Source organism: Anas acuta, chromosome 5 (genome assembly GCF_963932015.1).
Source record: "Anas acuta chromosome 5, bAnaAcu1.1, whole genome shotgun sequence".
Classification (NCBI taxonomy): Eukaryota; Metazoa; Chordata; class Aves; order Anseriformes; family Anatidae; genus Anas; species Anas acuta.
In genome coordinates, this window is record NC_088983.1 from 47,486,239 (window position 1) to 47,511,184 (window position 24,946).

At 39.6% G+C, this 24,946-nt stretch overlaps 2 long non-coding RNA genes across 4 annotated transcripts in view; one reads left to right on the forward strand and one right to left on the reverse strand.

The window, feature by feature from the left end:
- The window catches only part of LOC137857712 (uncharacterized), a 317,831-nt gene that overhangs the window by 247,157 nt on the left and 45,728 nt on the right, over positions 1-24,946 (forward strand). The window contains exons 16-17 of the long non-coding RNA XR_011097242.1: positions 2,700-2,881; positions 23,551-23,638. This is a non-coding gene — a long non-coding RNA (uncharacterized lncRNA). The remainder of the gene's footprint in view (positions 1-2,699; positions 2,882-23,550; positions 23,639-24,946) is intronic.
- Positions 1,149-24,946, reverse strand: part of LOC137857713 (uncharacterized) — a 55,887-nt gene continuing 32,089 nt past the window's right edge. The window contains exons 3-6 of one of the 3 annotated variants that reach the window (XR_011097244.1): positions 17,722-17,916; positions 8,295-8,451; positions 4,833-5,103; positions 1,149-2,712 (exon numbers count right to left, since the gene is read on the reverse strand). This is a non-coding gene — a long non-coding RNA (uncharacterized lncRNA). Of the gene's footprint in view, positions 2,713-3,502; positions 5,104-8,294; positions 8,452-17,721; positions 17,917-24,946 lie in introns of those variants that run through there. The other 2 variants (XR_011097243.1, XR_011097245.1) reach the window with 2 other exon arrangements.

The window sequence follows — 24,946 nt, forward strand, 5'->3', positions numbered from 1 at the left end:
AAAACCCTTGAAGGTGAGATGTGGAAAACTTTGTCATGCCTGTGGCCAAGCACCCCACTCTGCAAGGTCATCAGATGTCCCCTGCTAACTTGGTGCTTCCTGGAAGGCTTTTATAGCGTGTGGGTGAGGTGCTGGTGGTGAACAGCCTGCATGTTTTTTACTGAATTGGGCTTAAACTCAGTAGTAGTGGACACTGGAGGTACCTAAGCCAGTAACAGTCTCGTTATCAACCTCATCTGCTGCTGTGGCCATTTTTCCATCATTTTTTTTAAAGCGCATGGGGTAATCTAATTAATAATTAGCATCAGCTGGGCCCCATTTTTGGCTGGGGGTATATGAAGTGTGACCTGAACAAGGAAAGGGACAAAGAAGATGAGAGGAGAAAGGAACAACAGGCATGTCCTGAAGCTGCTGTGAAGACAGGGAGGGGGCGAGGAGAGAAGGCGAACCAGGCCGGAACTAGGCCCCAAACCTCGCAACTGTGGAAAGCTCTGTGGCTGTCACAGGTTCTCGCTTTAGCTGCCACTTCTGGTGTACTCAGCATAATTTTATGGACAAGTCTTTGCTAATTACACTTTGTTTTTTCCTGTTACAATTTTTGCTGAGCGTATCCAGAGAAGGGCTACGGAGCTGGTGAAGGGCCTGGACACAAGTCCTGTGAGGAGCAGCTGAGGGAACTGCAGGTTTTTGGTCTGGAGGAGGCTGAGGAAAGACCTCATTGCTCTCTACAGCTACCTGAAAGGAAGGTGTGGGGAGCTGGGGGTCGGCCTCCTCTCACAAGTGATAGGACTAGAAGGAATGGCCTCAGGTTGTGCCAGGGGAGGTTCAGGTAGGAAATGAGGAGACATTTCTGCTCAGAGAGAATTGTGAGGGATTGGAACGGGTTGCCAAGGGAAGTGGTGGTGTCACCATCCATGGGGATGTTCAAGGAAAGGTTGGACGTGGTTTAGTCAGTGACATTGGTTGTAGGGGGATAGTTGGACCAGATCATCTTGAAGGTCTTTTCCAACCTTAATGATTCTATGATCACGTTATGGCACTGGGGTAGTAGGCAAATTTCATACTCTGCTGCAAAAGCATTTTTCCTAAATGTCGTGGCTCATAAGAGCCTGCAAGCTTACCTGCCATAGCAGCAGTTAAGAGACCCACAAAAAAACACCACAAACAGGAGGACTGATTTCTCACTGTATAAAGTGTGCGTGACAGGAGCAAAGCAGATCAGCCATTGGGGAGCAAGCAAAACCAGAATTTGAGAAATTATTATTTTCCAGGCAACAGAGCCAAGTTCAGATTCTTTCAGGCACTGATTCCAGTTACATTGATCAGAAAATACCTGCTCTCCCTGAGGTGTGTGATTTCCATTGTTGAATTATAAACTTATGCACTCAACCATATGGCCCATGTCCCCCTGACCCCACCGGGAACAGTTACATAGCTTCTGTCAGAGCTGGCTTGCAGGGTTGGGCTGGCGGGATTTCCAGATTTGGGACAGCAAGTTTCTGCTCCATGACCCCACCTTTTTGCAGCCCTTCTGGTACGTACAGAAGCACATCCTTTCCCAGCACTTGTGTCCAGCGCTGGATTCCTCACTAACCCAACAGAGAACAGAGTTGGCCTCTTAGACTTCGGTTTGCCTGCATTTGTTTTTGCAGATTCAGTGTACATGTTTTGTCAGCAAGCAGGACACACAGACTCGCAGGATGCGCACGTATGAGCACTCATTGCTTACATGGGCTCATACTGTATTGTGAACTTGGCTAAACCACAGCAATTAAGATTTAGCTTAATGTCCAGTAATGAATTTAACTGTTCTGTTTCATAGTAGAGGAGTTCACAACTCTATCCATTAGCAACCTTCTGAATTATCACTGCAATTTTTGAAACTAAAGGCATTTTGGAAATAAATAAATAAATGAAAAAGCATCATTAGTTCAAACTATTAATTTTCTGCTCTCCTTCAGCTTTGGTATACTTCTTGTTTAGAGACAGACATGTATGTACATTTGCATTCACACACATGCACAGATACGTACATGGGTGTGTAAATATATATATATATAATATGTATATATAAAATATATACACGTGTGTTCCATTTATATTCCCATATATGTTTGCCTGGAACATACAAGAAATGTCAGCGAGTTTGTACTTCTCTAAAATGTTTTAGAGCTCACCAGTGATACATCATTACTGATGATTTATTCTTATTACAGAAGTGTCTACAGAACCTAACCTAACTGCTTAACTGCCTTAAGCAGTCTTCAAAAGGTTCCTAGTTTGATGCAAATGCTTTAGAAAGGAGGTGAAAATGAATATAGATGTAAGGATTACAAAACAGACTAGTGGTTTAGCTGGAAATAAATTTTGGTGTCCTGACTATTACCTTTTGATTCCTACTGGCTTCGTGTATTGCTCCGTGATGAATCATTTGTCACCAGCAGAATTTGTCTGAATGAACATTATCACAGATCTCTTTGATGCTCAGTCCTGTAGGGCTCCATGCACTTGATGGCAGCCTTCATAAACTCTTCCTGCTCTACTGAGTTTCAGACAGTGAATTTACCCCGCTCATGCTGTGATCAGATGAGACCGTGCTTTTCCCTCAGCACTCAGTCCAGGGTCCCTCTGAGTTCCAAAGATGTGAGTTGACTTTTATTCCGATTATTTGTCATTTTCACATGCTTCTTCATTTCCAGGTTCCAGAAGAAGCTTTAAGAGGAAGTGCCAGAACTTTGTTAGGGAAAGACTGCAGTACTTTTAGTCCCTGAGGAGGCCTGGCAAGATTATAAAGATAGCAGTGTGCTCTGCAGAAGACTGAGAGGTGAAGGAAGCAGACAATATGGAAAAGTTAATTGGAAGAAGGAAAAGTATAAAAGAGGTACAGTGCATGGGAATGTAAAGAGAAAGGAAATGAATGATGAGAGAATGTGAGTCTTCTCTGGTTCAGTGTTATGATATCACTGTCTGCATTTGTCACATAATTTAAAAGTGACCTGCAAATGATTATTTTTATTACATTTTTTCATCACTTCTTGATGACTTAAAATGAAAGCTTGAAAGAGTTCACAGCTTGATTTTTTTAATATACTCACTGTTGTTCTGTATCTCAAGCATTTTGTATTCACACAATTCTTGCCAGCACAATTAAATTAGCTTAGATTGATTTTGCTACATTAATGTACGATATGTCTCCTACAGACACCCAAACCCTCATCAGCATCTGGGGGACACACTTCAGTTGGTGCAGTCATTTTCAATAGATTTAGTTTCTGTCCATAGGAAATAGATAAACTGGCAAAGCATTTGCTGTAGTACAGGCCTTCAAAATATCAGGAAGACAGAGATGAGGGAAGCAGGAGAGGGTGGAATTTTACAGGCAAAACTTACATGTGCTAAAAAAAAAAAAAAGGAGGTTTGGGTGAGATTTATTTCCCTGCCTCAATTCCCTTTGCAGCTCACCTTTAAAGGAAAATATTTTTAATGCACATGTATTAAATGTACTCATGTTCAGTTATGATTGTTTTTTAATGAATAGGATATTCATTACATATAAGCATATTGAGCTTACAGAAACAGCTGGAAAAATAGTGTAAGCATTCCTTACACATAAGTGAAGAAACAAGTATGTATGTCTGTGTGTTTATGTGTATATGTGCATATATATAAAAGCCACACAGCATATTATCTGAGAGAGAGCCCTCACAAGGACATGGATGACATGCATGATGGAATTAAAATGACAGAGCGAGAGGTGAAAATAAATCAAAACATCAAACAGAAAAGGAACAGAAGAGAAAATAAGGAACAAACTGAGAGGAAGTTATGCTAAAAACTGGCTATATTCCATGTTAATTCAGATTTCCAGATTAAGACAAACCAATTTTGTTATTCTGTTTTTTTTTGGTCTTTCATTGAAAACAGATACACTACAATTCAAGGAGACGTTTAGATATGTGCTTAACTTTAAGCATATAAATACTCCCAATGAAGTTGTTTTATTGACTGTTCAGAAAAGCCACAATTAATAAAGATATTTACTGTCGTTAAAAAAATCACCAAGTAGTATGTTAGTAGAGAAGGGAAAATAGCTGTTACATGTATATATGAATATATTTACTTATATATATGGAGAAAAGGAAGCCTGTAGCAATACATATGAGTGAGAGGCTTAAAACTGCAGAATAATAATAAAGGAAACATAAGGAGAACAGGCGGATCCATGTCCACCAGGATAATTTTTAAATTTATTAAGAAGAAAGCCTGAACAATATTATTCTTTTTCACTACCTTAAAATAGTAGAACAATACAGTAGAAGTGATAGAACTGGCTTTATTTCAGAAAAATCCGTATCATATAATGAGTATAGTGGTCATAAATGTTTTCCTTTCCAACTGTAACTCAGGAGCTTAAACCCAAAGTACTGAAATTAGTGTTAAAATCAAGATATCCACACACCTGTATCCAGAAATTTTAAATGAGCTGAATGATTCTGTGGAGTGCCAGTGCTTACAGTAGATATCAGCTGTGTATAATCACAGAATCACAGAAGTTCTAGGTTGGATCTTCCAGAAACACTAAGTGGCAAATACCAGCTATGTTTTTATTAAAATGGAGCTGTCAAACAGGGAAGTAAAAGTTACATTACTTCTGCATTTCTCTAGAATAACATAGTGAAGATTAAGTAGGTTCTGAATTTCTACAAATTTTAAAATCAGAGAGTAGTTGTACTGAAAGATATGCTCTAGTTTGAGTAAAAATCCATTTAGGAAACCCTGTAGAATACACTGCATTGGCGGTAGAAATATGGGACAAATGTGCACATACTTACGTCCAACTTTCTGTTGTCATAACTGACTATCTGAAGAGGTTTCCTACTCAACATGCTGATCTTGGTATGTCCTGAAGTGTATTTTTATGTTTTCTTTATGTCTTGTATTGCAAAGCCAGGATCCTAACTCAGCTTTTGCTGTACCACCAGCAGCACACATCAGGGTGACAGGCTGTAACTTGAGCTGAAGTCACTGATGTAAATTTTGTGTTGGATAATCCAAATGGAATGTCCTGTATGAATCTGCAAAATTAAGCATGTCTTCTTTGACCTAAAAATACAAATTCAGTAATGAGAAACAATGAATACAACAGTTTTCCATGGTGGAATAGATGCTTGGTTCTCATTGCTTGTGTTCCCTGTTTTGATGCAATGCTAATGCACCTATTACTTTATGAAAGATTATCTTGCACAAAAACTGTTTTTTACATGTATACCACATATCATTGTATTGCCTCAGTGCCTCCTAATTTTGAGTGTCCTTATTCTGGCAACAGCAGTGTGAGAGAAGGTTTTGTGACTAATTTTGGATCCACATATGTGGTTTCTTACTAGAGATAATCCATGAAACCTCACTGAGGCCCAGAGATCACCCATTTGTAATGAATAATCAAAAGGCTGTTCCCTCCAGAAGACACTGTGCTTAAGCTGATGTAGAATATCAAAGCTGAGGCTGAGACTGGACTGAGACTGATCTTTACATACCGGTGCAGACAGCTCCCAAGAGAAAACCATTTAATCGTTCTTTTGTTTTTTCTTAACTGCACCATCACTTACTCATGCTAACAATCATGACATTATGTAGAACATCACCAATATTCCTTCACTTGCAAGCTTCATCGAAGCTGAAGGTAATTGACACTTGGTCAGACCTTCAGTAACTGAAATATTTTTCTCCATTGTGTTAAAAAGTATTCAAGTGAGCCAAAAGCTAATGGTACCTTCGTTCTTTGGTCTTCCCCAAAATCTGATAATCTAAAGAAGGAATAGTTAATGTTTCTCAGCTCATTGTTCATTACCTTGAATGGAATCATGTAGATTTACAAACTGATGAGTATATCATATGTTATGAGTATATTAAGTATCATATGGAGAGATCAGAAACATGAGGATTGTACTTTGTAGGTAGAAAGCTGTGTAGGGTCTTATGGGTTTAATATGATGAGTTAAGGTTTCTAAATAGGCTTCCATTATCTTCTGAAGAAAGACAAGTAAAAATACTATTAAGAAGAGATAAATTTAAAGGAACAATGTTGTCATTTATTTCCTGACATCTTCCTTTAACATATGCATTAGGGTTCAAAATAGAATGTTTATAAAAAGTAGAGCTTTTCCTTTGTGTCTGCACTCAGATTGGCTCTAGATTGCCAGATAAATTAAACAGCTGTTGAAAAAGCTTTTTGTGGATGTAGACAGCTCACAGCAAGTTGATCTTTATTTTTTTTCAGAACTTACTGTCTATCAAAAACTGGAGGAGTTTTTAAAAAAACTAAGCAAACGAATCCAAAGATACAAAGAATTATAGTTGTCAGTTTGGGCTTCTAATTGCCTAGTGTACTTGGCAAGAGCAAACACAGAGCCATATCATTTGATATCTTGAACCATAACCTGCAATAATCCATACTCCTTAATCCTTCATATAGCTGTTGCTATGTCATCACAATTTATTTTAAAATGGTATTCTCTAGTACTTATCTCAGTCCTAATCATTCATATTAATGTTAGCATTAGAGTGAATTAGGGCATTATTTGCCTAATATGTGCCATATGTGACACTTAAGTACTTGTAAGTAATTGCATATGAGAGAAGACAGCATTAAATGTGAATGGCAGATACAGTATGAAAAATGGAAGAGACTAATATTAAACTTTTAACAGAAATAACTTCAGCAAAACTTTCCCACAGGCAACAGTACTCTGATATTTTTAGCTTTTTGAGGCCAATGTATGTTAAGACTAGCATTCACTGCAGTGGGAAAATACACAATTTCTATTATGGGGCAGTCAGAATAACAACATACTGATGATACACTGGTATAAAATATGTAATTATCTCGCATGCAAAAGAATAAATCACATAAACTGTTTACAGTAGGAATTGTGAAAGGACAATGACACATTGTTGTCTTATTTGTGTAGCAAGGATAAAGTTTGGCTTCTAAAATTGCAAAATCTAATTTGTGGTGTTTATGTGATGCTTCCTGCAAGAAGACCGTGATAAGATTTTTTACTTCTAATAAATCAGGTTAGATATTAGCTAAGTTCAAATGAGAGATAGAACTGGATAAAAATAGAAAGATCTTAACTTGGATAACATCTTGTGTTCCTTCATGTTGTACCATTAGACTAAAATTATACAGAATAGTTCTGCTTTCCCATGCAGCTGCAGCTAACTGCAATTTTGTTCCTAGAACCATTACTGTACTGTAATTCACAAGTTGCAAGAGTCATAACCATACCAGAAGTGAATTCAGACTCTTTGAAAGCTATGCATGAAATGATGGAAACAGAAACATTATGGATTATTATTACAAAACTAGTAGTCCATCATACTAATAATGAATAATAATTCAGAGAGCAGGCATTGTGTGTCCTCATCTATCATCATATATAAAAATAGTTTTAATTGATAAGCCCCGTCTGTTCTGCATGCTATTATTGTATCACTGTAAGTTTTTAAAATAGGGTGAAATCAATATTTTTTGTCTGTCCTCCCTGGTAGCAAAGAAAGGCCTAAGCTTTAGGATTAGTGGGCAGATACGAGGAGGATTTCTTTCTTTGTGATACAAATCTGTATTAATTGATTTTTCTTGATGTGGATTAATTGCAGCTCTTTATTAGGAATAATATCACAAATAAACTATAGACCGGTATAGATTGCTAAGCCTAGATTTCAACTGAATGAGGCTAATCAATATCTAAGTCTGTAATTTAAAGCAATTCATTAAGGCCTCAGGAAAAGCTAAATAATATACGTGAGAAATGTCTCATCTGGAGCCTTGAAGGGGTTTCTCTCTCAACAGAATAAATATGTTTGTAATATACAATTATTGCAGATCAAGTTTGCTCAACTGCCTTTTGTTTGCCAGCTATTATGCCAGGGGGACGGAGGAACACTCCTGCAGATCAGGCAGTGGTAGCAGCATCCTGACAGGCCAGAGCCCCTCCGTTTACCATCAGGCTTGCAAGTCAGATGAGGACAGCTCTCACAGGCATTGCAGTACTTCAAGATTCTGTTTATTTTTTTTGGTAACTAAAGAGCTGATATTTTCATTTTAAGAAATCACAATGTGCTATATACTTGCCATGTCTTCTGATGGCCAGAGCTAGACAAGAACAAGTATATTTCAGTTTTGGCCAACATGGTTAAGCACAAGTGGTACCCACTAAGCACAGCACGCAAACCAGTGCTGTGCAAACAAGGAGGGAGGTGAGGTGTGGATGCCAGCCTCTGGTTCCCACCTGAGGGATTGTCCAGCCAGGGTCCCTCTGTGGCCAGCTTGCTGTGGCTTCTGCTGAGGGCTTGCTCACTGCCCTTGAGTGCTGGTTCCTTGCCATCAGCCCTGTACCTGTAAGCTTCTCTCAGGTCCCCAGGTGGGACTCTCAGAATCACTTGTACCTAAAAAGTGAACCCACATAGGATTAGTTGTCATTAATACTGTATAATAGATATATACTGTATAGTAGATACATTTTGTGTCTCATAGGTCACTAGGAACTTTCCATCACTTCAGATAGACTGTAATTAGACAGTGATCACTTATGATTTGAGGGTAAAGTTGGCAAATAGTTATATAAAAAAAAAAAAAAAAAAACCTTTGTGCTTGTGGTAATTTATATCCTTCATGTACATCCATGCAACATGTATAGCAGTGTCTGTACTGCCATTGTTTAACACATTTTGGATATACGTAACAAATTTGTTCAGTCTCTGACTGGAATGTTACATTCACAATTCTTGCTCTCAATTTAGAGAAAAGTACAGTTCAGGTTCTGATCTGAAATATCCATTTAAAGTTAAATACATGAGAAAATATTAAATTTACTACTAATAAGTAACCTTCAGGGAATTATTTTAATAACTTGTAGTGACTGTGTATTCTGCAAGGTGAATTTCAAGGTTCTGTGACCTAAGAACTTGCAGAATATAAGCTGTAGCATAAAAGAAGGGAAGTGGATGAAGCACTTGATTAATATGATTACTGTAATACTTGAGATAGATCTTAGGTTTAGAGGCAGTAAATGTAAGACCTAGGATAAAACACCTAAATCCATGCAACACAATGAACAAAGAAGATAAATTTCATAATAGCATTGTAATGAGAACTACATTTTGAAAATACCCTTACATATTGGCATATGATCTTCCTGGGCAGGTGTGTGGGTAAGATAGAAACAGACTTCAAGCATATACTGGTAGTTCTGACCAGTTCAAATTTTAGCATTTACCAAGTTCATCAAGTTCTTGGAGGTTGAAAAGGAGATAAATTCCCTTAGTAGTTCCATGAGTGCTACATTTAACAAAGAGTTTCTTTGGCGTTGCTTAAGGAAATTGGTTTTAGAGCTAGAAATCCCAAATTCTTGGTGCTAGTTACAAGTTTCAGTGAAGCTACAGCAGGGATAAATGCAGCAGAATAAGCCAGGCAAAACATTCTGTCAACTTTCTGGTGTCCATATACTGTAAACCAATGCTGTTATTGCTTTAAGCCTTGTTCTCTTTTTCCTTTACCTAGGCTAGTATCTGTCCTCTTTATCCGTCATAGATCTTAAGGAAACCTTAATACCACCTTGACTTCCAGCTCTGGAGCCTGTATTTTGCTCCAGTGGAGATAATAGTTTGACTCCCTGAAGATACGAGTGCTGGAGCCGTAGGCTATTAATCCGCGTGCAGTGAAGATAAGCTAACCAGGTTTTTGGCAATGGTTAAATGACTTGACTTTGACTTCTGGTTCCCATATAAATGATTTGTCCCTGTCTTGATGTTTAATTTTCTTTTAACTGCTCAGTTCAAAGTAGCCTTAGCTGAACTAGCTAACCACTTTTTACAGGAAAGGCTTAGCATGCTGTGGGGCAGATTTTCAGGCAGACTGAAGTTCTTTTGCACTATTATGTATTTATTTGCACTATTAAGTGAAATCTTAAATTTTCATTGAGTTTGAATCCCTTTTTACGATACTAGAGATGTCTAAAGGAAGGCAGTGTATTTGATTACTAGGTATATTTAATTGCTATAGAAAAAATGCTGTACATAATTATGTTATGAAAGATGTCTTAAGACACAAATTTCTTGCTTCTCATTTGTTCACATTTCTTATACTCTTTCTCAACTCCATATTGCTTCTACCACTGCAACACCGTAAATCAAGGCCTAAATCCAACGATATGTAGAAATGGTAGAGCACAAATGCATCCTGGATAGATCATTCTTGCATTTGACAGCTAACAAAGTCGAGAGAATAAACACCATAATAAGTCCGTGTGTCCTCTCTCTGGCTTAGATTATCTGGAGGCCATCTGAATAAACTCTCAGCTGAAACAGGAAGCCCTGGGACTAGATCTTTCACCTTCCTTTGATTGTCACATTGCAATTGTTTTCATTTTTCAGTGACGTCAGCACACTTGTTCATTGATGTTCCATTTTGGCCTTGACTGCCAGATCCACCCAGAGAAATCAGAAGCCAAAAACACAACAGGCCTAAATTAAGAGGGCTTTCCTTAAGGCATCCTTATATATAAGATCCTGAGGAAAGATACAGACAATGATGAAGCTTTGTATAAGCATTGTTAGGAAAGGGTACTTCAAGTTCCTCTCCTCTCCTCTCCTCTCCTCTCCTCTCCTCTCCTCTCCTCTCCTCTCCTCTCCTCTCCTCTCCTCTCCTCTCCTCTCCTCTCCTCTCCTCTCCTCTCCTCTCCTCTCCTCTCCTCTCCTCTCCTCTCCTCTCCTCTCCTCTCCTCTCCTCTCCTCTCCTCTCCTCTCCTCTCCTCTCCTCTCCTCTCCTCTCCTCTCCTCTCCTCTCCTCTCCTCTCCTCTCCTCTCTATGCATTTCAAGTGCCTGTTAATTTACGAGCCTTTGTTTCTTAGATTTTCAGTTTCTTAAAATGTTAATGAGTCAAAATGCAATTTTAGATACTGGCTGCCTACTTCAAACCGAGTGAATTTGCTGGTAATGCTATGGGAAATCACTTCTGAGAGCAGAGGTCAGATCCATGTGTTTGGAGTGCGAATTGCTGCTGTGAAGACACTGATCAGTCATACCACACCAGCTGAAATGTCCTGTGGCCTGAATGCTTCATGTCTTGGTACGGTGCATTCCTCAAGTCCTGCTGAGAGGCCACAGTGGTCCTCACAGGGTGGGAGGCCACTGGAGATGACAAAGCATTACTTATCACTGTGACTTTGTGAGAGCGTGTTGTCAGTGAGGAATTGAAAAGCACTTCTGGTTTATGGGATGTGTTACCCAGTGCATCAGCAACCAAAGAAAGGCACAACACGCCAGCTAGCTCATCACAGCGATTTCCCATCTCCTCTGTTTTCATTTGGTTCACTGCCAGCCACAAGACTAAGTGCTATGCTATCTTGGGGAAGGTGGTTTGCTGATGTGTGGCAAAGGGGAGGGAGATCTGGGTCTTTTATGCATGTTGCTCCTATTTATGAAATCGCTGTCATCTGACCAGAAGTCATTAATCTTTAGGAGCAAGGGAGGGAGTTGGAATGAGTGTTGACTTTTGGAAAAAGGCTGGACTTTTTTAATCTTACACGTGTCCTGGCCATTTCAGTCTTGGGACTGGTTGGCAGGGAAAGCAAACCAATGTCCATGCAGCTATTTTTCCTGCACCAAATATTTCAATTGCACAGGGTCTGTCAGCTTGGCACTCGTTGTGAACCTTAATGTTTAGAGGAGAAAATCTGTTCTAAAATGGTCAAAGAGAGAAAGTCACCCGCGTATTTGCATTTTAGTGCTATTAGTGGTGCTGTATTCAGAGCAGCTCTCTCATCTGAGGACTGGTTTGTAGTGTAACTGCATTTTTGTAGGTTTCCTCTGAAACAGAAACAAAACAGAAAAAGAAGCATCAAACCACAATTTTAAAAATAGGATGCTTTAAGATGCCTCCTGAAAGTCACAGGCTGTCCTTATATCGTTCAATTTTTGGAATTCTTCAGGAGTGAGAACAGACTTGGTTGTCAACAGAGTGCTGTTCACAGAAACTAGGCAGGAAAATGAAAGAAGGCTCGCTATTGTTCGGCTATGTGGTGTAGGCTGCAAGAATGCGTTGGGAATGCAGCGCCTGCATGTCAGGCAGAGAGAGAGGTCTTTGTGTGAATACACTGAAGCAGAATGTCAATCATATAAATAACTATTATCTGATACATATATTTTTTATTTATTCTGGTCATTGCTGTTGTGCTTCTTCAATCGGAGTCCACAAGGGTAGTTATTGATTTGCTGGAACTTAGTGGTGTCTAATCGAAGCTGTCCACATATCACATGCTGACCTACCACGAAGCAGGGAACAGTGCAGGAAGCATCGTACCTCTCCGGTGCCCTCTGCTTTGTCTTGACTATGTCAGGGTGATAACTTGTGAATAGGTAGCATCCAACCACCCTGCTCTGGTGTCACTTAAAAGCAGCATTGTTTTTCCTAAAACAGATGTTTTTGTCATTCCCCAGGGAAAAAAAAAAAAAAAAAAAAAAAGAAAAAAAAAAAGCGCATAATTTGAAATATTCATAGTTGAAAAAGGAAAACTTTGGCTAATAGAAAAGGAAGCTACATGCTTTATGCAAATGCAAAAAGTCCAGGCTTTATCTCACAATGGTTAACATTGTATCAGGATGCAATGATGTAAGAGCACTGTTATGAAATTCCTCAAAATCCTGAACATGTTAGAGGCAACATGCCTGACAAGGGTGCATCTGTGATTAAAATAATTTTTCTCTTTAAGCAAATTAACTCTTGAAACAGAAGCTTGCACAGTTGGGAATAACATACCTGTTATGACCTGAATTAAATTGACCTCCTCTGAAGTCTCGCTTCTCATGGGTTGGTGTTATTTTGTGATGCTTAAGGCAGATCCGCCTTTGAGGTAACACATCTGTGTTTTGCTCGCCAGCAATGGGAGGAGATCACATACTGAAAAATCTGCCCCACTGGGAGAGGTTGAACCAGTATTTTGCTAGCTTACACCACGTGCTGTGTAGCAATCAGGAGGGATCTGTTTCAGAGGAGTCATTTAGGGCCACGAGGAGCAAATCCTGTGAGCTGCTTTGAACACCTCTACAGATCTGATGTGGCACTCAGAGGTGTGAGCTGCTGGATGAATAAGCAGGGGGTGCGCAGTCCTGAGCAATACAGGGGACCCAGTCCTGCACCACTGAAGTCAGCAGGAGTTTTTCCAAAGGGTTACCTCCATAGATAGCCACAATATTATTCCCCTGTACCAAGGCCCAGGTAGAACAGACTTCTTCCTGATGCAGTAAGTGACTAACCTAGGGAGCAAGGAGTACAGTGGAAAAGCTAACAATAAATAACTCTAAAGGCATACTTCCTCAGGCTCACTGTTTTCTGCTCCTAGCACACTCTATTCTGTTTTATCCTGAATACTGACAAGTCAGAGAATTAGTCTGGAGGACATGGGATTTCTTCTTCCTAAGGCATTACTTTTGTAAAGCCATTAAATCAGAATCACTGGTGTTCCCACCAAGAGAAGCTGTCCTAGATGCCACCACACCACCCCTACCTTTGCCAGCAGTGTTACAGGCTGAAGCGGGAAGCTGAGCCATGTTAAAGCCAAGCAATCTTCCACCAGGTTAGCTTAAACCCTACTCAGTTTTCTGGGGCAGATGACCATCTGTGTGCATAAATAGGTGTGCCAACAAAGAAGAAGGCCGCGTGGATAGGAGGAGGCAAAGAGCAGCAGGGAGCTTAGAGAAAGCAGGTTGGCTTGTGCTTCAGCTCCATCTCAAGTCAGTGCTCACCCAGGGGCATCGGTACCTGCTCCAGCACGTGGTGTCTTAGAGTTATACTGATTCACATCCATCTCCTTTGTTGCACCAGGAACACCGAGATTGCCCTTTAGCCATCATCATCGTACCTTCTCTGTTTTCCACAGTGTGTATCGTGCTTGAAAGGCCTTCTTGAAGAGATCTTTAAGAGTGCAGGCCATGCTTACATCAGGATTTCAGGGCGAATCCTGTTATTTCACCATCCCATGCTGCAGTTTATTCTGTATGGCGAAACGCTGACCATATCAAAACCTCAGTTTGTTTAAGTCGATGTAGCTCTCGTCAGTTCAATAGGGCTGTGCTGATTTGTACCAGCTGAAGATTTATTTCACTACCTCAGATTTCTTCTTCATTTTTAAAGCAACTGTAGCAGTATAGCACTTACTAACAGCACGTTATTATGTTAGTTTTCCATGATTCATTTCAAGAATTCAAAGTACACATAACCATTTGTACTTCTTAAATGCTTTACAGAAAATCATCTTGATTGCAGAATCAAATCCTTCTTGTCTGCAAAAATACTGTTTATTATGCCAAAGCTCTGGCAATAACAAAAATGACCAGAACACAGAAATATATGGGATGGATGAATTGCTGTGAATGGCCAATAACTGAAGAAAGCCATGTATTGTTTCACAAAATCCTCAAATGTGTTATTTCAGACTAACCTATGACAGAGTTTCAGTCTTGAAGGTAAAAACCTTCTAAAAATATTTTACATCTGTTCTATTTTGGTTACAAAAATTATAATTATTTTTTTTCCATTAAAACACAATTCAGAATATATTTTAATATGAAATCTTGCAAAATGTTACTGAAAAAATGTTGTTACAGTTCCCTGGGGAAGAGGGAAGGGTTGCTTCTTTGGCATTTATTTTGTGTTGTAAGTGCGTAAAAAAGAAAATTTCTTCTAATAGCGATAGTTTAGTCAAAAGCTATTTGAGAGGAAATATGTTTTGAGCAAGATAGCGGCCAATTCTTGATTTAGATTTTTGAGCTTTTACAAAGCAAACTGTACAAAGCAAACACTCCAGTTGGGGTTCCAAACTACAACTACCAAATATCTCTGATGACTAATGCTTCCTGGCTGTACTTCATGCTGGCTTGAAAAGAACAAGACTACTTTTTGTCTAAGCCTGCACTAACGTTATATAAAAGGTTGTGAAAAAGGTTGTGTAGGTCCATCCACAAACATCCTTCATTTGCATATGCTTGTGGTGTTTTAGCTAGTGGCTTTGGGAAGAGTTAATCTAGTGTTTAATTAAACCATTTAGCTTTATTTGAAGCATACTTTTTTTTCTAGCTGACAGCATTTTTTCTTGCACAAGGATTTGCTGCAGTCCCAGAAGAAGAATGAATAATGTTTCCTATTTTGACCACAGAGTGATCTGATCATGCATGCTGTCAGTAGACACTGCTACTGCCTGGCTTCCAGGGAGAAAAAAACATCCCTTGTCCACTGTGTCCCAGCCACAAGGAAGTCATGTGGCAGCGGGGTGTCCTGCTAGCGAGGAGAGCATGTGGTGGGATTCCTGGATCCTTTCCTTGCTGTGATACTGAATCTGTCTGTGATAGGGGACGAGTTGGGAAGCCATTAATTAAAATGAAGGTGACCATACTTCTCCAAAATATTATGAAGGTCATTTCTGTAATCTTAATCTAAGCTCTTTGACCTTCAGATGAACTCTTGGATAACCACAAAGGAAAAATAGCAGCCCAAAGTAGAGACTAAGTGTATGTCTGATTTTCTGTAGGAATCTGGGCCCCCCAAGTCATAGATTCAGAAGCATCTCACAAACTCATCAAGAAATAAAGGCTGAGGAAGATCTACATGAAAATCATCTTTTGGCTCAGAAGAAAATATTCTGTTTTCTCATTCCTGCTGCCTCCCATCCAACAAATAAGGACTTTTCAACTGACTGCTTAATCCCTGCTAACGCCCACCCTCATCCCTTGTACTAGCCAGTCAACGTGTTCCTCCCTTGCTCTTCATTAAACTCTACTGAACGCATTTCCAGTCAACACTGCTTTATATAATGCTCCTATTTGTGCTGCCGGCAATAATCCCAGTCCTTCCCTCGGCTGGCTTCAGTTCCTGTCACAGTGCAGCCCTCCCAGTGACTTTTCCACACTGGGGAGAGGCTAAAGCCTGAGCCTGAGGCTCCAGCAAGACCTGGAAACAGCCAGGGCTCAGGAGAAGGCTGGAAGAAGAGGGAGGCTGGAGGAAGTGGCTGCTCCCCACCTCTAAATTGGACTCAAAGGCTTGTGACTATGCTCTCTCCTCCTCCCTGCCACAGCACCCTCCCGTGGATACTCTCAGATGCATAATTACTCCCCATTGCCCTATGGGGAGTTGCACTGAATATTTGGATTATGAAGAAAAGTTTCACTTTATACAAAACTCACTGGCCAGAAGAGCTCAACTTCCAGTTGGGCACCTTACAATGACCGCATTTTCAGATGTGTTCAGCACTCTACATTTATTTGCCAACTACTCTCTTGAAAAGTTTGGCTATAGTAGCCAGCAAGACAGAACTTTATGAAAGGAATAAATTACTGTAGGCAGAACTTGTTAAAAAAAATCAATGTCATGTCTAAAAGTCCAATTCCTACATGCACTTCAAAATCCTGTTAAAAGTCACTGATGCTTAATGAAACATTTTTAAACGCCCATATCTATTTCATGTAGCTGTTTTACTTTATTTTAGTCTGTCCCTTTTTTGCTATTTTTATATTAAAACATCTGCATTTTAAGAGGTCATCTGTGATACTTGCACTGTTCTCATCTAGCAGTTTTGCGGTTATCTTCATTCTTGTATTTTGGATAACTGAAAGTTTCTGCAGGCTCCCTTCTTTATTCTCGCTCAGTTTTCATTCTCTCCTTGGGTGGGACTTTTGTTTAGACAGACTATTCTCAAAGCAGAAATTTAACAGAGTCGTATTAGCCTAACACACATTGAATTTCTACTTCCTCAGTCTGTATTGCTTGGCTGAATGCGTGGCAGCAGTAGGGCTGCACCGAGACGTACCAGGAGGAAGACTCCTACAGACAGTTGTGGCCACTGGGAATTGTGGCAGTGATTCATTTTCAGAAGCCCTGACAGCACTGCCTCTCAACCACAGATCCTCTAGGTCAGGGAAACCTTCAGCCAGACGTCTTGGAACTGTCTTAATCCTTTTGCACCCCAGAACATGACAAGGATGCTAAAGCAGGGGGTTATGCTTAGTCTTGGATACAGCTGTGTAGCGGGTACACACATTTCTTAACACAAAGAGGTTGCAATAAAATGACTGCTCTGTTCTCAAATGTTGCTGGCAAATTGTTGTGAACATGGGAAAGAAACAAGAGTGTTGAGAGCTCTGTGTATCATTGAAATATTTAAATATTATGTACAGTGACGCCTGTAATTCAACATTTGCTGTGGTAAACACAGCAGAAATGACTGTAGCATAATGTTATTCCATATTCTAAGCCAGATTCTTGAGGTTTGTTTTATTTATATCACATGTGGCAGGGAGAAATAATTCTAGGAAGGCTCATACGGTATATTTTCTTTTCATGTTGCCAAAATATCTTAGAGAAATCAATGGCTGGGGACTTTTCTGTGTGGCTAAAGATTTATTTTTAACCTCTTGGTGTGCAAAAATCAGGAACAATTATTAATCTGTCCTGAAACTGCAGATACAACCTGCTAGCAACAGATGGTGTGAATGAAAAGCCAGAAGTGGCCATTTTTAATATTCAATAGATTAAAAAAATCTAGTTCTTTAATCTTATCTAACCTCTCGTGACCGAGGGTCTAAGGTATTGACTTAAAGACAATATCAATAGCCTTGATTTGAACCTGAATCAACCACAGAAGTGGACCTTCTGAGATACTTCGTACCTCTAAACGATGCTGCATGTTCCTCGTCTCTGTTGACCTTGATGAGAGATGAGCATTAGCATTTGCTGCTGAGCAACTTAAAAAACCAAGCCCAGTTGGAGCAGCTTCTGCTGCAAGTAGTGTGTGGCTGCACTTTGGGGGTTCTTGCGTAGGTCTGAACTTGTAGGGTAGTTAAGAACCAACTCCTGTCAATGCCTAGGGAAGAAAAAGTATTACATTACCAGATACTATCTCAATCGTGCTGTATTTATATATCTCAACTACAAAATCAGGAAGTATTGCCAGCCGTCGTTTGGATGAAGCTGGCATAAACACACAAGCACACATGCACACACACAGAGAACAAAACAAAAATCCCAGGCTGCAAGCCTGCTTTATCTTTCAGTTAGTTACGGACCATGGAAATCTGACTCTTGCAACCTTGCGTCGTGTTTGGTGTCTTGTTCAGGTAACATATGGATGGCTGGGTGCAAGTTTAACGTGCTAGCCTTTACACAAAATAATCCCCATTACCAAGTAGGGTGATGCTGTGCTAGTGAGGCTATTTTTTACCTTTTGTGCCACTGCTGGTGTGGGCAGACTGTCAGCAACACAGAATGTCACAACTGCACAAGTGAGATGGATCCAAACCATAGCCCAAACTTACCTGAAGTATGGGGAAAGCTGTGTCTGAATTTCAAGTTTGGTATCACTTGTTATTTTCAGTAACATCTCTCCACCCTAGGTTTAGTTGTGAGAAACAAGGCCAGGGGGCTCAAAACCACCCCAGCAGCTGGTATGTAAAGGCAGTGCTATCAACGTGGTGCAGGTGAGAAAACACCTGAAGTTTCTGTATCAGTAGTTTCCCAGGTCAAGTATCCTGTCACTACATACTCACCAAGCAAATGCAGCAGATGTGGACAGATGACAAACTTTACGTGCACGAGTCTGGAAAAGACAAAACCTCTCTCCGCAAACCAAGGTCTGCAATTTAGGAAGCCGTTACTTTCTCTATTTTTAATGCCTTTATTGATATAGGTCTGCACAGACCCCAGCTCCTGGCAGGTCAGCAGCTCCTCACCCACAAACCCCAGCTGTCCCCAGGCCTCCCCCCTGCAGTTGTTCTGCTCTGCTCTGGTGTGGCCCCTCTGCCCCTCTCCACCCACATATAGACAGGCAGAAACCACTGACCACGGTCAGGCAGTCCCCTGACAATACAGCATGTGGGAAAGCTCTTCCAGGGTGACCGGCAGCCTCGGAAGGGCTCGGGCCGGAGAGTAAAGGCCGATGCACCATGGGAGAGCACTGAAAGGACATTGAGTTTTCTGAAGAAGGGAAAATGAGCCTCTCCCCTGTGGGTTTTTCTCTGGAGGCCACAAGAGTGAGATTTCTGAATTGGAGGAAGGAGTGGAAGAAAAAGACAAACCATGAAAAAAAAAAAAAAAGTCAGCTGCACAGATGTAACTTTAATTTAGCACATGGTTACAGTGATGCTAGGTAGTGCTCTGGAATGAAAATGCTGGGAGATGCAGGAAAAGATGCGCCTCAGTATCAAACAGTCTTGGACAGGAAAATTCAGTGTGTCCAACACAGTGAGACAAACACATGATGGATGAAGGCAAAGTTGAACAGTCACTGAAGTCTTACGGCAGCCTGAGCCATTGCTGAGAGCCCCAACGTGCTCTGCCCCGGGGAGCCTGTTCCTGCTGCTCTCTCAGACAGTCCCATGGGGAGGCTGATGGGGCACGGATCCCACAATGAAAACTAATTGCTTTGTTGCTGGTATCATTTTCAGGGAGAGCACTGGTCTGCTCTCACCACCCAATAATTAACACAAGAATGAGCAACTGGCCATGTGGAGGGACTTTGTGGGGAAGCAGGGAGGAGTGACAGGACTGTGCATTTTGTTGGCATTGTGGATTCCTGCTGGAATTAAGTAGCTGTGTAACCATGGCCTGAGAGGTTTCATCTAAAGGTCTGAGTAGAAATCAGCAAAGCATTCTTCGTTTCTACTTCCAGAGGGGAGATGGAGTCTAGGTCTTGCACCTAGAACCTATTTACTGGTCTGAAAATGGGGTTTTAAAGAGACTGTTTGGGTTTGTAACCTTTATGGTTGCTGTTTCTCTAGTGGCTCCATTTATGTAAGATAAATATTAAAATGTCTGCCTGTGAAACCAACTTTCTACCAGGCTCTGAGATGAGTTCCTAAATGTTCTGTGCTGTAGTCTACCCTAGTAATTCTTGATACGCAGCGTATATCTTACCATGCAGGAAATGCAGAGTTGAAGGACATTGAACACTAAGAATTCTTCCACTGTGTCATGATTACGGAAACATCTGTTCTCAATAGCCCTCTGATGATCATCTGTAAAAACTCAGTGTCTAATTGTTCCCAATATTTTCCATTTTTAACTCTGACTCTGAACAGTCCAAACTTCAGATGTGTTTCTCTTACCAACCACTTGCCTTACATAGACCTGAAACCTACGTACAGCCCTTGCCTTCATACAAATGCTTCACAAATTCTCACATTGTTTTGCTGTGACATTCAGCTTTGAATGGTTAGACTCTTTATCTGAACTTGGAGTTTTGGAGTGTTTCATATTTCACGGTCTGACGTTTATGCTTTGTGTTTGTCTCTGGTTTTTGACCTGTAGTGAGAAGACCAGACTATAAAATGCAAGTGGTGTTGAATGCAGAACACATTCATCTCTCATGAAAGTGTTTTTTTTTTTGAAGTTGCAGAACAAAGTCAGAAAAAAACACTTACCATAATGCACATGCAATGACTACTACAGAATTTCTTATCGTTAGGACATATGTTTTCTCAGGTTTGTGTTGCAAGTCTCTGCCTCCCTAGCTTCTAGTAGAACTTCTGCACTATCATCAGTGAACAAAGTCTCAATACCAGAATGCATATCTCTGAATGCTTCCACAAAACCTAGGTTATCTTAATGTGAAGATATTTTGCCTTCATGCAGAAAAGAGTTTCAGCACTTCTGTGAATGATACAGTCTCTGAAGTACAACCAGCTCTTGTAATCACAACAAGGCCATTCAGAATAAAAAAAAAAAAAAAAAAAGGGGTCAAGGACTAGATGTGAGAGTGCTCAGAACATTATAGAAGTGGAACTAGTATTCTCTCTCTTTTTTTTACTCTGTGTGTATCTTATAGTTCTCATTCATATTTATGTCATATCTTACAAGTGGCAGAAAACTGCTTTTAAGCTTCATAATATCACTGCAAATATCCAAGATTTCTGCTCTGTTTGGTAGACCTCCTTGCCTCACTTACAAACTTCTCATTTTGTCTATTCTCAGAAAACAGAGCTTCCCCTTCAATATAAGCATTTAAAAAAGAGAGAAGTCCTGAACTGAATAATCCCTTAGGGCTCAAGGGTGTCATCTCCGGTGCTATCTACAGGGGAAACAAGAATGTCTCAGGGGTCCAGGTGCTGCCCTTTGCCATGCATAATTTTACTGCACTTGCTGCTCATAAGCAGCCAGTGCCAGTAAATATCGCTCACTCTAACGCGGCATGGGACCCAAGACTGGAAAAGACCTTGCCCCATCCTCAGCACATGCAGTTCTGGGATGAGCTTAGTAGAGATGGAAAGCGCTTGAAGCAATCAGTAGTGACTTAGGAGTACCATGGGAGGAAGTCAGCCTACCACAAGCACATTTGTCTGCTGTCTAGATGTACTAATGAGACACTATAAAAGCAGAGAGGAAAAAAACAAAGAGACAATTGGAAATTATATCTTCAGATTTTCAGCACTTATTTTAAATCATGTTTCAGTCCACTATTTGATATTCAGTTTTGTTCTTTGTTTCCTGATAATTAAAAGAAAAAAAAAATCATTACTCTTTTGGTCTATATGTTGAATCATGCAAGGCGTGGCTTATACAGTATAGCCCTGCTCCATTTTCATGTAAAAGAAGACAAAGTTCAGTATTTTGCAGGTCTAAATGCTAAGTGCTGCAAGTTTCTGACACCAGGTAAACTGAAGAAAACTCAGAAAACTCTGCAATAATTTAACTTCTTTTCTTTTTGAATGAATGAATGCCTGGTGCTGGAAAGGTTCTGGAAGGTATCTAGAGCCATTGACAAGAAAGGCATTTGAGGACACTTAGCGTAATCCAGGCAATAGTCAGCGTCTTCCAAAATTCAGTGTCTCGGCAGGCAGGAGCAGAGATGTAGATATTTTAACATATAAAAAAAAAAAAAAAAGGTGAAGGGTTCATCCTACTTCCAGGTAGCGTTTTAAAGCTAGCATGTTTAAGGCATGCCCAGTGCTGTTGCCAGCAGCTTGCAAACTGTTTACTTTTGACTTTTTCTGTCTGAAGGACCAGATCAGTGTTGTGGGTGCCATTTAGCATGAGTGTAGAGCAAGCTTCAAGCTTGTGCCTCAAGTGGTTTCACCACCAGACTATTCGTATTTTGAACAACCTCTCCCATAGTTCAGCTCATGTAAATTGCTCTGCAGTCCCTGATATCAGTTGATGATCTGTTCTTCCATTTGTAAATCTGATATCCAAACTGTTTGGAACATAATCACACGGAATTAAGCCATTTGAGTCAATGAGTGTAGTCAAAGCCCATGAAATAAAATCAGAAGCATATATAAAATGAAAGTATTTATGATATGAGTATATAATATATATATATTTTAAATGTTACAAAATTTTAGCAGCCCCCTGGCCAGCATTTCAAAACTGGTGATGAGATGAGAGACAGGTGAGAAATAATATTTTTTCAAGTCAGAGATATTTTTCTGTTTGTGGTTCATTGTATTTGAAAAAAAAATCTGTGATTCATCTCCCCCAAAAGATGTAGATGTATGTATGCATGTACATACATCACAGTGGTATGGCTGTGTATGAAATATATATCTATATATATAATATATAGAAAAGTTATAGACCTTACCAAAAAAAAAAAAAAAAACCTTACCAAAGAAAAAAACTATTTGTATGACTGATGAGTCTAGCACTAAATTCCATAATGGCTTGGGGAATTCAGATAGAGTAAATCATAAATAGCAATCAATCTGTTTTTGTTGGAACTTTAAAACAACTTTGTTATTTTCTCTACTATGTTGCTTTGAAAATTATAGTATGTTTTCACTGGTCTGCCTTCAACAGGGTTTAGTTTCCATTTATGTGATGCAATTTACACTCCATTAATTTGAACTTTTCCGGTAGAATAAAAAGACACCCAGAAAAACAGTCTGTGATATTCTGGCATTTTATTCTGCCTGTAGTGAAGTACAGGCTTCATTTCAATTCCAAGGACTGAGCTTGTAGAAATAGAATGTGTAGAGATAGAACTAAAGATAATATTAAACCTGCATTTATAAAACAAATTTTCTGCACATATAACCCCACATTTGCATGTGTAATATAAGTTGATTCTTGCTTATGTAATATTTTGCCAGTGTAAGCATGCAAGACATAGGCCAATTGTTAAAGTGATGCATACATGTAACTTGCAAATTCCGTTTGATCTATTGTCTACAAACGTGTGAATCTGAACAAATGGCAGCACACAACTTCATATCATGAGATGGAGAAGCAAACTACAATATTAAATTATCTCTTTCTTCATCATTCTTAAATTCCCAGAAGTCTGAAGCTGTTTTGGACCTTGCTATAAAAACAAAGCATTTTAATGGGTATTCATATATTTGCAATAACGTTCCTATTCCCCTTGTCAGGAAGATGTTGACCCATTCTTTTTTATATATTGTTAGTACACTGAAGTTGTATAGACTTACAGCATTTTTAGAGACACTATAGACTAAGCATGCCCTAACAGTAGAATAAAAAGTGGTTTGTTTGTATTTTGCAGTTTATGAGAAAATTTTCACATGCAACATCTGGCCCATCGCAGATCTGAGTGCAGCCATGGTACTGCTGTGAACACTACTGGTGCTGAGGTCAGTAAATGTACCCTGTTGCCTAGAAAAGAGAGTTGTTTCTTGCTGCTGCATAGTATGCAGGAAATACACTTGGCAACTGAGAGAATTAAGTTGGTTCTGCTGTAGTAAAGGGTTGGTGGAGACTCAAATTTCCCATTAGATAGAAAAGCATCGTACTGTAGTTGAGATACTTCATTTTGAATGACTAGTTAAATAATATGGTGGCTAGGCAGTAAGTCCTATCACACAGGCACTCATCTGGAAAAATCCACTGTATTCTTACTAGGAGACCCTCTGCCATTAAGCTGCTATCTGACCCTGTATGTGAAGTGACAATAATGGTACTTAATGTCCTTTGCGGGTTGCTTGTTTATTTATTACAGCCATGTACATTACCATAATGTATTAACAAGCCTATTTCCAACTGACAAAAAAATTACTTTTTTAGTTTTTATCAGTGAAATATGGTCAGTCATCCAACAATTTGCTTCTTTGGCATACCCTCCACTTGCTATAATGAGGAATAAACCAAGAGTATATCTCAAGAAATATATGGTTAGAAACAATGCTTTTATGTTTTCCATATTTTGTTATTTTTGCCTCAAATCATAGTTCAGTTCAGTGTGATCTGACATGGCTGAAATACTGAACCCCCACTCCTCCAAAGCAGTGTTTATTATAGAAACCCACAAACTTAACCTAACCTAGAGCAGCTTTTCCAACAGTGATATAATTACAGTAGTTATTGTTGCAATAAACCAGATGTTCCTGAACTGGAATGAAAGCACTTCCCCCTGCCCCCTGCATTACATTTGTTACATTGCCTCTTTTCAAGTTTCACATCAGCTGTTCAGAAAGCTTTTCCTTGGTTGAGTGTCATTTACAGATTCTTGCTGCATGAGTCTTTTAGCTTAAAAGAATGAAACACTAGCAAATTTTGAATTTTCATTGCTTTCCTTAAGACCTCAAACATGACAGTTATCAATGTCACTAATTCTTGCCCAGGGTCAAAGACATTTTTTGTCCTTTAGGATACTTTTACTTGGCTAAAAAAAACACTTTGAAAAAACTACATAGCTTTCAGATTGAATGAGTACATTGTTCTCTACAAAAAAGAAATGTTCCCCTCCTCCAAATCGATGAAGTTCAGGCAGACTTCAGTGAAGACATAATTTTACCCCACCATTTTGAGTAACTTGCCTGTTAGGCGATAGGGGTAGCTTTGTAGAACAGCATCTTTTTAACTGCTGTATCAGCTGTGGTTACAACTGTGAACCATGAACAACCATTCAAGGCAAATAAAGAGCCCATATTTAAAATCCCATC